We start from the raw sequence: 16214 nt of genomic DNA, 5'->3' as shown, positions 1-16214 counted from the left end.
CACTGATCTTGTGTAATTATTTACTTATTTCACAATTTAGTTTTGTAAGTACCGATGTCTTGGTTACCCTTCGCGTTTCAGCTTGGTACTTACCACGTTACGATCTGTTCAGTACTTATTAGTGGATGTTCCCAACGCCGTACCTCACACTTTCAGTCTTGTGGCCTTGTGGTTAAGGCTTTCGCTCGTCACGACGAAGACCCGGATTCGATTCCAGACAAGGGTGCAATGTGTGAAGCCTATTTCTGGTGTCCCCCGCCGTGATATTGTTAAAAGCAGCGTACTCACTCACTCACTCGAAACAATTGTGACACGAAAAAGAGACATTTTTTTCGACGGTGCAGCTGTCACCGTCACGTGTAATTGTTATTATGATACGAGGATGACCTTGCAGCTGTCACGTTCACAAGTTGTTATTGTTATTTTGAATTCTTACACACCTGTGGGTGAGAAACCCATTTGAGATGACTGGTATCAAACATGTGTGAGATCGAATATCAGGTCCGTGATTGGCTACTCCATGGTGAACAGAGGTCAGATTTTAACGGACTACTTTGCTGATTGTAATTCATTGATACGTTTCGCGTGTTTCAGCCGTTTTCAACTGCGTCAGAATCGAAACTCTGTGGCTTTAGGGTGCTCACTAAATCTTATGTAGTTTGCATTATCACCATCGCCTTAATAATCCACATATAGAGGTGGAACCTTTTCATGGAGGGTCCCACCAGGTATAGATTGTAAGCGGTTAGCCGGATGAAATGACTCTTGACCGTTGGGTTATGTATAAATGCGTCTCTGCGATCGTACATAGAGATATAATATGCGTCGACTCGTTGCTAAACTGGTGCGGGTGTAAGAAACGGGTACTGTGCTCGCGTCTGTCACATACCTTTTCTGTCAAACGGTTTTTTGTAAGCAACATACATGTATTGTAAGGCAAATGGTATCAGACATGCGTGTAGCAATCTCTACATGAAGACGACCTTGCAACTTGCTATTAGAGTCACGCACCAGCGTCGAGGTCCAGTAGTTAAGATGTAAGAGCGTCGTGTGAGACCCTGCACCTTCGCACGACCGCCCTCTCTTAAAAAAACCTTGTTTCCAAATGCGAACATGGCGAAAAAAGAAAACACTCACAAGGAGATAACAATGCGATTAATTGAAAGATTGTGTTTCCGTTGGTCGGGTAATATATAGCCAAGTGGAAGAATAATACCTTCTTAAACACACGTCAACAAAGATAACAGTGTCATTGAATCAGGGCACGACCAGAAACCCTATCTATACACGAGAAAAAAATACTACTTATACATCGCGTTTACCACAGTACGAACAAGGTTAGAGCTGTATGACCAATCTGAGTGTGTGTCACTGTACTCCGACAGTGAATGTCATTCATGGACCATTGTATCAACAACTGTTTGGTTTTGGTTAAGACTTGATTACTTACAGAAAGACGTGATACGCTTGAACGAATGCTGGCAGCTTCACAAATATATACACACACCACTGCCGCATGTGCAGTTACACAATATATCCTCTTGCAGGCATTATGGGGCTCGTGGTTTGCCATATATCAGCCCTTTTGTGTAGATAGTGTGGAGTGGAGAAACCTTATATCACCGCTTGTGTGTACATAACAGACATAAGGGGGCGATACAAGGCAAACATGATATCCCCCAAGAAATATAACACCTATCGTAAGAGCAAAAAGTGACGTTTATCTTCCACAAAACCACCATCACAATATTTACATAACCTCTACACTAGTGGTAGGGAAGGTTTGGAATATCTACCTTTCTCGACAAACAAAGGTAACATTCCATATCTCACCTTGGCTAATTAAAATACGACGGACAGCTCGTGATACGGTCGCTCTGATGTGTAATGCTATATTGCCATGCACCTCGCTATGGTATATCTATATAATTATGCAAAAAAACAATATGTAAAGCGCACTGGAGGGCTTGCATATATAATGTATATAAATTAATGTTTTATTGTGTCTCATAAGCCTAATGGCTGGGTGTTACTTTTTAATATGCCAAAGAACATGTTTATATCTCGCTTTTGTAACACGTTACACGTTAATAAAATAAGTCTGTCTCATGTCTGTTCAGAATATTTAAGAATAAGTGCGTTTATTTACAATCAAGAGAAAGGTCCGGTCACGTGATAAGCCTGCACGGGAACAATAAGAAAGGCGAACAGAGCGGAGGAAGCTCGGGGATTATCGGCTACTGTTTACAAACAAAGTTTCTGAACGGTGGACGCCCTGTCCCTTTTGTAAACTTGTATCTGTAAAATAACTGTTCATTTTGAAGTATGAACATTCCACTTTCATTCTTCAAATACCACGGGTGTGCCAACTGATATCGTCATTATGTTGACAACCGGTCAGATTCTTAATAACCATCAGTTTAGACGTTTTATATGATTGCTTTGCCTAACATCAGTTCCATTATAATGTTTTTGGTTGCATACTGTTCACTTGGATTGGTACTGGCTTCATCTTAGTACAATAACCAGAGCATCTCACCATAGAGATCGGGAATTTGTTTTAAACCTTAAGCAAGTTTTGTGGTTTGTGAAATTGTTTGGCATGTAGATAAGGAAATATAAAACAACATGTTGCATTTACAAAAGTAACAAATATCAATAAAATCTTATTATGTCAATGAGTCAATTTCTTGTTCTAAAAAGTGTATTTAAAAGTATAAGTCTTCAAATTCCCCTTGTTAATAATTTATATTTGTAACATTTTTATTTATTTTCTTATGTCTGTTGTACAATCAATTTACAGTCGTAGCTTGTTACTATACGAACAGTATTAAGCTGAGCTCAACTTGATTTTAATGTTGTGATGAAGTAGTAATAAGCGAAATTCCACGGCGATTGCACCGGAATATGATATCTATTCACACATACCGTTAAACCGACAGCTCATCACAAACAATATGCAACACTTTCAAGTGATTATAATAATTTATAAAATCTTTCACCGCCCATGCAATCCGCTCCGTTGGCTAAAACATCACAATAAGAATCGAATGACGTCAACAAGGCCGTTCGGATGACGTACACAATGCACTGGTGCGCGAGAAGTCATATTTGCCCCTCTGCACATTCGGTTTTTATGAACTCAATTATTTCTAACCCCATGGGTAATACAAAAAAAAAAAAATTCTGTAAACATCATCTTTACAAAGTTTAAATTGTTTTTACTTTGTATATCATATATTTACAAAATTGTTTTGGCTTTGGGTATCTCATCAATACAAAGCATATACAAGCGTGCATAGCTGGACATTTTGTCCTGTGTAAGTTGTGATATGGTTCCAGGGGCGCCTCACACATTCTCAACAGAAGTGAAATAACGATGAGGAATGGTTAATAAATGTTTATTGTAAAAGTCACAAAACATCAATGTTTAAACATTACCTACACATATATACACAGGCACTTATAAAACGGAATCGTTTATAATTAGTATTTAAAACATGAAACATTTTCGTAAATCACAACAAAATTCGAGTCTGTTGGCTTTCTTAACTTAATGAGAAAAGACAAATCAACAGTTTGACTCGTCACGAACAAACTCTTTGGAATGTTTATACATGTATGTATACGTCATACCTGCGACTGGCAATAGTTATTTAGATATACAGGTCGTTGAAGATATTATATGCATCTACATACTTCATTAAATGTTCCATTATCAAGCATGAAACGAAGCATATATATCCGTACATGTATATTTGATGCATGAAAAGTGAGTGAGTGAGTTGGGTTTCACGCCGCTTTTAACAGTATTCCAGTTATATCACGGCGTGTCAGCTTAATGTGGGAGGAAATCCCGAAGTAATGCAGGTCTCAGACTGACAAACCTAGAAACATAATGAGGGCGAATCGGGATTCGAACCCACAGTCATAGATTCCTGGTGTGCCTAAGGGACACAACTCTGCACAGCGAATTGCGGCGCCCTTGGCGACTGGGCCACCCGTACCCCCCGATGAATGAAAAGTGTCATGTCCTGTTTTAAGTATGTCGAAAATAAACACTTGTTCATTACAGATGGACACAAATAGTGTCGGTGTTGTACAGCTTACAGCAATTGAAAAAAAAACCATACCACTTTTAATAAAGACATACATTAATGATAAACACGTAATGTGTCTATTTCACTGTGTAGACCTCAACAACGTGCGGTTTGACATGTACACTGTTCACATATTCCGTGCTGACAAATATAGGAGATATTTGTTGCTCTGTTGCTTAATGCTGTATATATAAACCTCACAAATACTATGTTGACTAGAAGAAACTACATGTATATGCATGACACAGTAGACACAATTAATGGATAACAACTTCTTTAATACTGTAAAGGTGACGTAGAGCAGTCAGTCTTGCTTGATAACGGTATAAGGATCTCTCCACCGAAACGTCGCCTTTACAGTATTAAAGAAGTTGTTATCCATAAATTGTGTCTACTTTGTTATCCGTCAACTAAGTGATGCCTATCAAACAATTCATGTATATGCATGGATAAAAATTTAATGAGGACAGACAGCACACACAATACAAGCTAGATTAGTTCTGTCTGTACAATACGTGCATATGTTCACACAAATAACGTGCGGCTGTGCCATATACTGACTGACTGTCAGGAAGACAGCAAGGCACACGGTATACACAAATACGGCTTAAACATTCACAGTACCACGCTGGACGCCACGACGTATACTGAGACCAGGTCACCGTGGTCACTTAGGTCACAACACATTGTGAGAATCTCATTCTAATTGTGTGTTTGTTTGTTTGTTTGTTTATTGTTTAACGCCGCACTCAGTAATATTACAGCTATATGACGGCGGTCTGTAAAATAATCGAGTCTGGACCACACAATCCAGTGATTGACATCATGAACATCTATCAACGCAAATGGGATATGATGACATGTATCAAACAAATTAGCGAGCCTGACCACCCGATCCCGTTAGTCGCTTCTTACGACAAGCATAGTCGCCTCTTACGGCACGCATAGGTTGCTGAAGACCTATTCTCTACCTGGATCTTTACAGGTTTCTAATTATGTGGACATTAGGGAGCACAAATGGCGATATTTAACCACATTACTACGGTTCTTAAAAAGCCAGAATATGTGAATACTTGAAATATATGCAGTTAAGGTATTTTCAAAACAGTCTGGGCAATAAGGATATTCTGAACAAGGGTACATCATACAGGAAATATCATGATAATATATTGTCAGGGAATTTGCTGTTCTTCCACAATATACACTACGCTGTCAATCTCTTCCAAACTCTCCGACGAGGATATTCACAAATTGAGGCGACCTTGTTACACTTCCAGTCTATTCAAGTCAGTATGTAAAGGGGTATGAGTTGACTGCTGTTACCTTCACGAGGTAGCACGATGCGCCCCTGTTGGGAATGCTGATTTACATTCATGAACAGTGCCACAGTATGGTTGGCAATCTGCTGGCCAGTGCGCTACTGACAATAATTTTTAAGTCGTCTACAATTTACGATAGACGATAATGCTCTCCCTGACGCCTTGTTGTACCGAAGCAGGTATCTCTTTCCTTTCATTAATATCTCATTACATTACAATGATATACACGATTTCACTTCAGGTTCGTAACAGCAGGCATTGTTTCTAAGACAATAATACGTATCAGTGAATATACGTATCAAACACACGCTGGACAAAGTAACCAGCACCAGCCTCGAAACATCGCCTATATACAGTAAAACAGATGAAATATATGAGTCAACCCTGTTTTCATTGGTGCCGCACTTTCCGAATGCCACTTGACGACACAATATCACTAAGACAGATTGTCTATTCACAGTGTTCACAGCTGACAGAGAACATACAAGTTGAAAATGTCTGACTTCGGCGAAAAGATGATCTGGCATCCTTGGTGAGCGGCTGGGTTCATGATATCCTTAGAAACATTGTGAGTAGTTGGCTGCATGGTTGCATACGAAGAGAACAGAAACCACTCCCATGAAAAAGGCACCATTCATCAGGCATGTAGGAGTCACGCACAGAAGTTCCACGTTTGCTCCACAGTGTAATCAGAGCCGGGTTGATGACATGGGCGCTGAGGTATGTTCCCGACGGAGACCTGCTCCTGATCTACGTACCGTAGTCTACAATGTCTCACTACAATGCCGTACGAATGAGTCCTGTGTCTGGGCCAAATCTGTTCATCACACACGTTCATACTGGACACCCGGTTTCTCTGTGCCCCGGGGGGACGACCACGGTCTGTACTTACACACAAGGTACATCGTCCCCGCGACCCCCACCACACAGAACACAAGCGCCACGGCAATCACACCAATCAGGACTGGGTTAAACAAGTCAACCACAGCTTCACCTGAAATGATAGAAACTTAATACAGTAAACTACGTTTATAACGAACACTCTTATAACGAACTGACCGATATAACGAACTTCTTTTTAGTCCCGGCCATTTGTTGTATATATGCTGTATATACGCTTATAACGAACTACGGTTATTACGAACTAACAATAGTGGTCCTTTTGAGTTCGTTATGACCGCAGTTTACTGTATACGGATATGGTATTGATGAATTCCGGATTTGGGGATATATAGCTATTGATGAATGAAATAATCACTTTGATAGAACCATTTCACATTATAAAGATGATATTTGTATGATCATGTAAAGGTATTTTTTAGCGTCATGGTATTATAAAACGTTGATAAGTGAGGTACAAACTATTGCACATTGTGGGGGCATGTGGGTCCAGTCGTCAAAGGACACATTCACTGGACAGAGTTGTGTCCCTTAGGTTTTCCAGAGAAATGATCGCGAGTTCGAATCCCAGATTTCCTCTGGCTATGTTTCTTGGTTTGTTAGCACCGTACTCCATGAGATCACCAGACAGTACTTACCGGTAACGCCAGCTGCCTCCATTGTGTAATATGTCTGGGTCTGCAACACATACAGGAATATATTACCTCACAGAAGTCACAAGTATGAGCACGCAAATATGATAACAAAATATACCAGTGTTATTATCTGATGTGAGCATTCATTTTGAATAAGCAGTTACAGAATGCACATATTTGTTTGTTAGTGGAAACATGTTACTATCTGATTATACATACAATAATAATAAAAATAATAAAATAATAATAATAATAATAATATGTTCATCACAATAGATTTGCGGTTTGCAAACCTACCGCCATGAGTCATGTGTCAGTCACACAGCATACGGTGTCGTACATCTATGTACATAACTGCATGTATGTATTGACAGTCGAGTATTGTATCCCACATGAGATAATGGTTCAGTACATGTATATTGTTATAATACGAAAGACTCGTGTTTGATTCGCAACATGTGTACGATGTTTGAAGCCTATTCCGTGTGTCAAACGGTGTAAAACCTAACTCACTCACTCACTCACTCAAAGTACGAGAGCGCAACACCATGACCTTGCAGAACAAGTGTGAATTAGTGAGTGGGTAAAGTGTAACACCGCTTTGAACAGTATTCAAGTTATATCACGGCGTGTAAGCTTAATGTGACAGGAAATCAATGATCAATAAATTAAACTATTGTTTTCTTATTAATGTACCCTGGTGAGCAGCGTCTACGTGACTTCCGCCTTAAGCTAATTCAAAGCGGAAGTCACGCAGACGCTGCTTACCAGGGTACCTCAGTCGAGGATTTTAGTTGGTAGGCGCAACTTAGGTCAACCTGGACAGGACGTAAATAAGTTTGTCAAGAAATAGGTTAACATAGATCATACCTTGGTCAACATGGGTTTACCTAGATCGTCCTTATTTTGAGTGAGTGAGTGAGTGAGGGAGGGAGCGAATTTGGTTTAACACGGCTTATAACAGTTTTCATGTAACAGCGGTTCATGACGCTGGTTGCAATGCGTAGTTCATGACACTGGTTGAAATGCGCGGGTCATAATACCGGTTGCAAAGTGCGGTTCATGAAACTGATTGCAATGCCCTGTCCACTGGCTGCTATATGCTGTTCTTAAACTGGTTGCAATTGCTGTTTAAGACAGGGATCGTACTACGAAGTTAACATGTAAAATGGAGGGTCAAACATTAAAGCCTCCAGTACACAATGCGGCTGAAAAAAGACGAATCCAACATTTTGATTAGCATCAGTCATTTGGGAACAAAAACGTAAATGTGAAATATACCGATATGAATCGATGACCGAAGAAGCGTACCGTGTAAAGTATCGCAGTGTTTTAATATCGTGACCAGGAATGACCTGCCAACTGCCAACAGCCAAGTGCCATGCAGCTTGAACAACGATCCACTGGTACAGGGTCTGTATCAGTCTGAGTCAGATGGATGTAGATGGGGAATAACCGACCATCCATCAATATCTCCTGCCTGACATACAAGGCGGCTCGCTCAGCAGACGAATACCTGTTTAATGAACGGTAAACTCTGCGGTCACCATGAGACAAATAGGCCGGTAAGTACACAACTATTTATAATGTTGCATGGCGACCTTCTCCGTTTACGACCTCAATGTCAAGTGACCTCGTGATGGTTTTACGACTACGGTGAATTTAAACGAGATCAGGAGGGTGTTATAAAATATATAAATATATACAACCTTTTCAAAGTTACAAAAGCTAGATCAAACGAAATTACGTCAGCAAAACATTGTCGCAAAATGTCGCTTGGCAAAACACTCTGAGTGAGACTGGTAGAGCGTCCGCCCGGAGAGCGGAAGGTCCGGGGTTCGATCCCTGGCCGCGTCGTACCAAAAGACGTTAAAATATGGTACTTGTTGTCACCCTGTTTGGCGCTCGGCATTAAGGGGCTAAAACAAGGACCGGTCGGCTCGGAGTCTGTATACTGACGTGTCTGAGTGGGGTATTCATGTTAAACTGCGGCATGGTATCTCAGTGGGCTAGCACTATAAATCGACGTCAGTCCGGACTAGTACAAACACACACACGTGCATGCACGTCGCTATATAAGTGCAATAATCTGCGACGCGACGTTAAACTCCATTTCACCTCACTTCACCTCTGAGTGAGACTCTTTGAGTGAGTGAGTGAGTGAGTGAGTGAGTATGATTTTACGCCGCTTTTAGCAATATTCCAGCAATATCACGGCGGGGGATACCAGAAATGGGCTTCACACATTGTACCCATGTGGGGAATCGAACCCAGGTCTTCGGCGTGAAGAGCGAACGCTTCAACCACTAGGCTACCAGGGACTCTTTGAGAAAGATCTTGAGATGACAACTCCTCATTTCAAAGATAGCGTAGCACTTTGCAGAGCACCATGTAATCACGTGACCTCAACAGGACAACAAACGTAGTTGGTCATTCACACGGAGAGTTTGATTCGAGGAGAAGCTATGTAATGAGAATTCCGATCTTACTGGGGCTAGGCGATTTATAGAAATTTGTACATATGATCGTATATCCCGATTGCTGACAGGTGGTGTGACAGCGTACCTTAATGAATGCGTAGCTTCACACAAACACACACACATTATTATACATTGCATGCGAATATTATATCATGTGACGTAATCAAATCTTCGCTTTGCAGCTGTCAATCTCAGAACAATGATTGAATCCTCAACAATGACGACGTTGGATGACTTCACAATCGGCACTTACATTAGATTTAAAAGAAAACAATCTTCTCACATTCAATAATAAACACCATATGATTTTGTTTCTTGTGTCTAATCTTCAAACACAAAGACCGGGCTATACATGAGACCTTGACCTACAAACGCCGCAGGACACCCACCGCTGGCGAGAGGGCGATCTACTTTATCTGTACATTTCTTAACAGGGGAATAGCAATGTCTTTAGGTTGTATAAGTTACTTGACGTTTGTAATTTTCAAAATAAACAATGCACAGTGAAGTTCATTTACACACACAGAGTGGTGACATTTCTAAAGCGGTCACCCCACAGCAGGGCTGTGACAGTGCGTAGTTAGGCTTACCCAAATGGTGTGCAGAAATTAGACCGCCATAACACTGCCAACACGATAACCTTCGTCCTCCGTCAACAAACTTTGTTATCAACCAACTGTGCACGACAAGTTCAAGCCAGACAGGTGACCATTAACTCTCCACTGAGCAAGGCCCAAACTTCCCGTGTGCAAGGAGAACACTCGCTCGACAAGAGATCAGCTGATATATGGGACAAAGTTCAAAGGTCGATCTTACCACCTCGCTCAGCTGGGTTGTGCTGTTGGTGTCCCTGTCGTTCGCGTGTTTACGCTGTCTGCGGCTGGCGTCACAATGCGCCTACCGCGTTCCTGTTCTTATTCTACGCATGAGTTCATCCCGTGCACAACAATGTGAGGAGTGTGAAGGCAATAATGACGTATAGGATACTTTGCCTTTTCACACTCAACGTTTCATAATCACATCCTACTTTCGTGCTTGACTGCAGTCACGTGTGTTGAAATGTACGTTTTCGAAGCATTTGAATTTCCACGAAACACCATTTCAATGACTATTGTATTCCTTTAATTACTCCAATCCTTTTTCCAAAGTTTACATAATGATCCATTTCACTTTATCCTATTAACACCGTTGTTACACATTCACGTTGCCAGCATGCGTGCTCACTGACACGGGGAGTGACATAATTAAATTTAATTATGAAATGACATTACAGTGAATAATTATCAAATACTATCGGTACTTCACTGAATTGCCCACGATCCTCCGATAATACTACTAGCCTGATTAAACTGTACATATTTCCCTCTTACATAGACTATACATATGTCGGTCCATCCAGCCCGCCACCGACTTCGTACTTTAATATTTTAATAATTTCTCACCAAAGACTGGCATAATACAACTTCTATTCCTAACAATTGATACATGGAAACGCACTGAGCTATTCTATGTCACTCACATTGTAAGACGTGTGATATGAACCATCACTCACCTGTCATTCAGCATCGTCTGATTCAACCTCGGTCGATTCCCCAATCCTGGTCGACCGAGTTGAACCCATGTTGACCAAGATCTGACCTATTTTAACCTTTTTGACAAATGATTTACGTTCGGTTGACCCAAGATGCCCCTAGTTATACCTACTATAACGCTGATGTGCGGTACTGGCTAGCAGCCTTCATATGACATCCTCGTTAACGCTAATTTGTCTCTTTTGTCAACTCAATCATGAGTAAAAGCATTTTAATGAATATAATCAACTATGTATTGATAGTATATGTGTAGTCTGATATACGACAGTGAAATTTAGCTTTCGTAGTTGATACATACTTCGAAACCATTATGAAACTTTGATGGTGATTTTGCCTCTTTTGTGTGAAGTTGTGAGCGTTATTTTGAAATATATGTCGCATCGCAGAGAAACGATAAAAATACAGCCTTGTCAAGGAATTACGCACTTGTCACAGTTGTGTGTTATAGCATGTCACATAGCTGTTGTTTCTCCGTCTCCCGGAAGCCATTGTGTATTATATCATTTTATGCGTTTTGTACTCTTATGTACTTTCGTTTCCGCATCGTTGACACACATACGTCATTACGATGACGCAGTGAGCTATAAATAGCTCCACGTCCCCTGGACCACGTGTTTGTCCACTGCCTCATGCGCGAGAGCAGCGCTAATAATAAACATCTATTTCCGTACACAACGAATCAAACTTCCCACTTGTCGCAACGATTGTCACTCAAAACCCTACATGCCAAAACCGCTACACCCGAACACCCCTACACTTAGTTGAAACAACAATTTACCTTATGTTATAAAAGAACAGTCCAATGAGGTTAATTAACCCACGAGAGGTGGGATAAGTTGAGAAGGAATAAGTCAAGGTTAACAACTGTCTTTGTTTGTTGTTTAACGCCGCACTCAGCAATATTCCAGCTATATGAAGGCGGTCTGTAAATAATCGAGTTTGGACCAGACAATCCATTGATTCACATCATAAGCATCGATCTACGCAATTGGGATACGATGACATGCATCAACCAAGTCAGCGAGCATGACTACCAGTTCCTCTTATGACAAGCATAGTCAGCTTTTACGGCAAGCTTGGTTAGCTGAACACCTATTCTACCCCGGATCTTCGCGGGTCTCTGTTGGATAAGGTACTGGTATTTAGCATAAATACTAGTGTATAACATTAGCCAAGTGTCGTTGTCAGGAAAATATTTATTTATTTATATTATTATACAGCTAATCCATATCTGTCTCACACATCTCCACATGCCATTGTATTGTGAATAGGTAAGCTTCATAAGTATGTTTTTTCTGTATGTCCACAAACGATAAATATTCACCTTGTTCTTTCAGTATATCGTTCATATTTCATATTCCTTGAGAATACAAATGTTTATCGAACACAGTGTAGGATCACATTTGTATTTGATCGTTGTACCACAAACGTTTTTATACTATATTGAGGTGGTCATTATAACTTATATCATTTTTAAATTTGCCCATGTTAACTGTACATCGGTCTATTTTTCATTGTATTTTGCTTATAACCAGAGATTAAAACATCGATCCAGTTTATACTACTGTTGTCTCACGTTGATCCGACAATTTTTGTCACCTTTAATAGTATTTAACTATTCCTACATATATACCCGTGATGAGGTCTCCACTGTTTATATTTGGACGAGGGGCGGTCGGGTAGCCTAGTTGTTAAAGCGTTCGCTCGTCACGCCAAAGACCCGGGTTCGAATCCCGACATGGGTACAATGTGTGAAGCCCATTTCTGGTGTCCCCCGCCGTGATATTGCTGGAATATTGCTAAAAGTGGCGTAAAACCATACTCACTCACTCATATTTGGACTACGAAGATACTTTTGCTAAGGCCGACTCATCTAAAACACATATGACGTTGTTGTTTCCTTACGTCTTCCATTCTGTTTGTTACGAGGAATACAGGAATACAGTGCTGACAACTCTACTCCCGGGTACCCCTTTAACTAACAAAGAAATAACAACAAACTTCATAGCATTTATGCTGCTGTTTACGTCAATTAATATTTGTGATTGCAAAATCATTATTTATATTACGTCCACAATATGACTGAAATCTGTAAACGTTTATGTCAGCAAATAGACGATGACCCAGTTTTACATTAAACTGATACCTCGGAACGTTTCGTCTGACGGTGAAGTGTCAGTTTCTAGGCTAATTCTAGGTAGCTTCAAGGCTAAGTAATCTCTCATCAAGACAACATACAAGTACATGGGTACTCACGTTCACGCTGCAGTTGTCTAGCTCTATCTGCGTCGGGTGTACAGACATATGTATTAGATCGTATGTCAACACAATCGCTTTTATTAGAATTATTTATATCTCATTATAAGACACGTAAGGATCCAACTCACGTAGGGATCAACTATATCATGGTAAATATAGGTCCACAAAGAGTATGACAATAGTAACTGTTATCTTACAGGTGTTCCAAGTATATCCCGCGAACTCTCCTGCTGAGCAACTACATTGGCTTATTGCCAAACCACATATTTCCCATCCTGCTTACCTAATCATGACCAGAATATCAGCGATATCTTTAGCACTGCATCGACCCCAAGTCATGCAATACTGATTCATATCATATCGTACACTTTACAATTTCGCACATCCAATCACCATTTGCCCATTGAAACCGGCCGATTGAGAGGGTTACTGAGAGAAGACCGTGTCTGTACACTATGCAATTCATCTGCTGTTGGAGACGAGTTTCACTATATTTTTTATAACAACGACTTCTTTACACCCCAAAGAACTGTTATATCTGGCCAAATATGTGTAAACTGCGTAAAGCGTTATCACCTATATATATATATATATCCACTTTGAAACATCTGTCCATATTCATTGTACATTTGAACTCATTATTACGTTAAAGTGTAAAAAATAAAAATTATTGAGGTTTGTTACCATCTTGATCTGTATTGTATATTATATGTTGTATATATATATATATACCTCGTCGTTGTGTCATCACACCACGCCATTGTGCCATCACACCACGCCGTTGTGTCATCACACCACGCCGTTGTGCCATCACACCACGCCATTGTGTCTTCATAAAACGCCATTGTGTCATCATACCACGCCATTGTGTCATCATACCACGCCATTGTGTCATCATACCACGCCACTGTGTCATCTTACCACGCCATTGTGCCATCACACCACGCCATTGTGTCATCATACCATGCCATTGTGTCATCATAAAACGCCATTGTGTCATCATACCACACCGTTGTGTCATCACACCACGCAGTTGTGCCATCACACCACGCCATTGTGCCATCATACCACGCCATTGCGTCATCATACCACGCCATTGTGTCATCATACCACGCCGTTGTGTCATCACACCACGCCGTTGTTTCATCATACCACGCCGTTGTGCCATCACACCACGCCGTTGTGTCATCATACCACGCCATTGTGTCATCATAAAACGCCATTGCATCATCATACCACGCCGTTGTGTCATCACACCACGCCGGTGTTTCATCATACCACGCCGTTGTGCCATCACACCACGCCGTTGTGTCATCATACCACGCCATTGTGTCATCATAAAACGCCATTGTGTCATCATACCACGCCATTGTGTCATCATAAAACGCCATTGTGTCATCATATCACGCCGTTGTGTCATCACACCACGCAATTGTTTCATCATACCACGCCGTTGTGTCATCACACCACACCGTTGTGTCATCATACCACGCCATTGTGTCATCATAAAACGCAATTGTGTCATCATAAAAAGCCATTGTGTCATTATACCACGCCGTTGTGTGATTATACCACGCCGTTGTGCCATCACACCACGCCATTGTGTCTTCATAAAACGCCATTGTGTCATCATACCACGCCATTGTGTCATCATACCACGCCATTGTGTCATCATACCACGCCACTGTGTCATCTTACCACGCCATTGTGCCATCACACCACGCCATTGTGTCATCATACCATGCCATTGTGTCATCATAAAACGCCATTGTGTCATCATACCACACCGTTGTGTCATCACACCACGCAGTTGTGCCATCACACCACGCCATTGTGCCATCATACCACGCCATTGCGTCATCATACCACGCCATTGTGTCATCATACCACGCCGTTGTGTCATCACACCACGCCGTTGTTTCATCATACCACGCCGTTGTGCCATCACACCACGCCGTTGTGTCATCATACCACGCCATTGTGTCATCATAAAACGCCATTGCATCATCATACCACGCCGTTGTGTCATCACACCACGCCGGTGTTTCATCATACCACGCCGTTGTGCCATCACACCACGCCGTTGTGTCATCATACCACGCCATTGTGTCATCATAAAACGCCATTGTGTCATCATACCACGCCATTGTGTCATCATAAAACGCCATTGTGTCATCATATCACGCCGTTGTGTCATCACACCACGCAATTGTTTCATCATACCACGCCGTTGTGTCATCACACCACACCGTTGTGTCATCATACCACGCCATTGTGTCATCATAAAACGCAATTGTGTCATCATAAAAAGCCATTGTGTCATTATACCACGCCGTTGTGTGATTATACCACGCCGTTGTGCCATCACACCACGCCATTGTGTCACATACCACGCCATTGTGTCATCATAAAACGCCATTGTGTCATCATACCACGCCATTGTGTCATCATAAAACGCCATTGTGTCATCATATCACGCCGTTGTGTCATCACACCACGCAATTGTTTCATCATACCACGCCGTTGTGTCATCACACCACACCGTTGTGTCATCATACCACGCCATTGTGTCATCATAAAACGCAATTGTGTCATCATAAAACGCCATTGTGTCATTATACCACGCCGTTGTGTGATTATACCACGCCGTTGTGCCATCACACCACGCCATTGTGTCACCATACCACGCCATTGCGTCATCATACCACGCCATTGTGTCATCATACTACGCCGTTGTGTCATCACACCACGCCGTTGTTTCATCATACCACGCCATTGTGCCATCACACCACGCCGTTGTGTCATCATAAAACGCCATTGTGTCATCATAAAATGCCATTGTGTCATCATAAAACGCCATTGTGTCATCATAAAACGCCATTGTGTCATCATACCACGCCATTGTGTCATCATACCACGCCGTTGTGTC

Source organism: Haliotis rufescens, unplaced genomic scaffold (genome assembly GCF_023055435.1).
Source record: "Haliotis rufescens isolate VD_foot unplaced genomic scaffold, xgHalRufe1.0.p SCAF_31, whole genome shotgun sequence".
Lineage (NCBI taxonomy): Eukaryota > Metazoa > Mollusca > Gastropoda > Lepetellida > Haliotidae > Haliotis > Haliotis rufescens.
The sequence above is the reverse complement of the archived record's forward strand: the minus strand, read 5'-3'. Positions refer to the sequence as shown.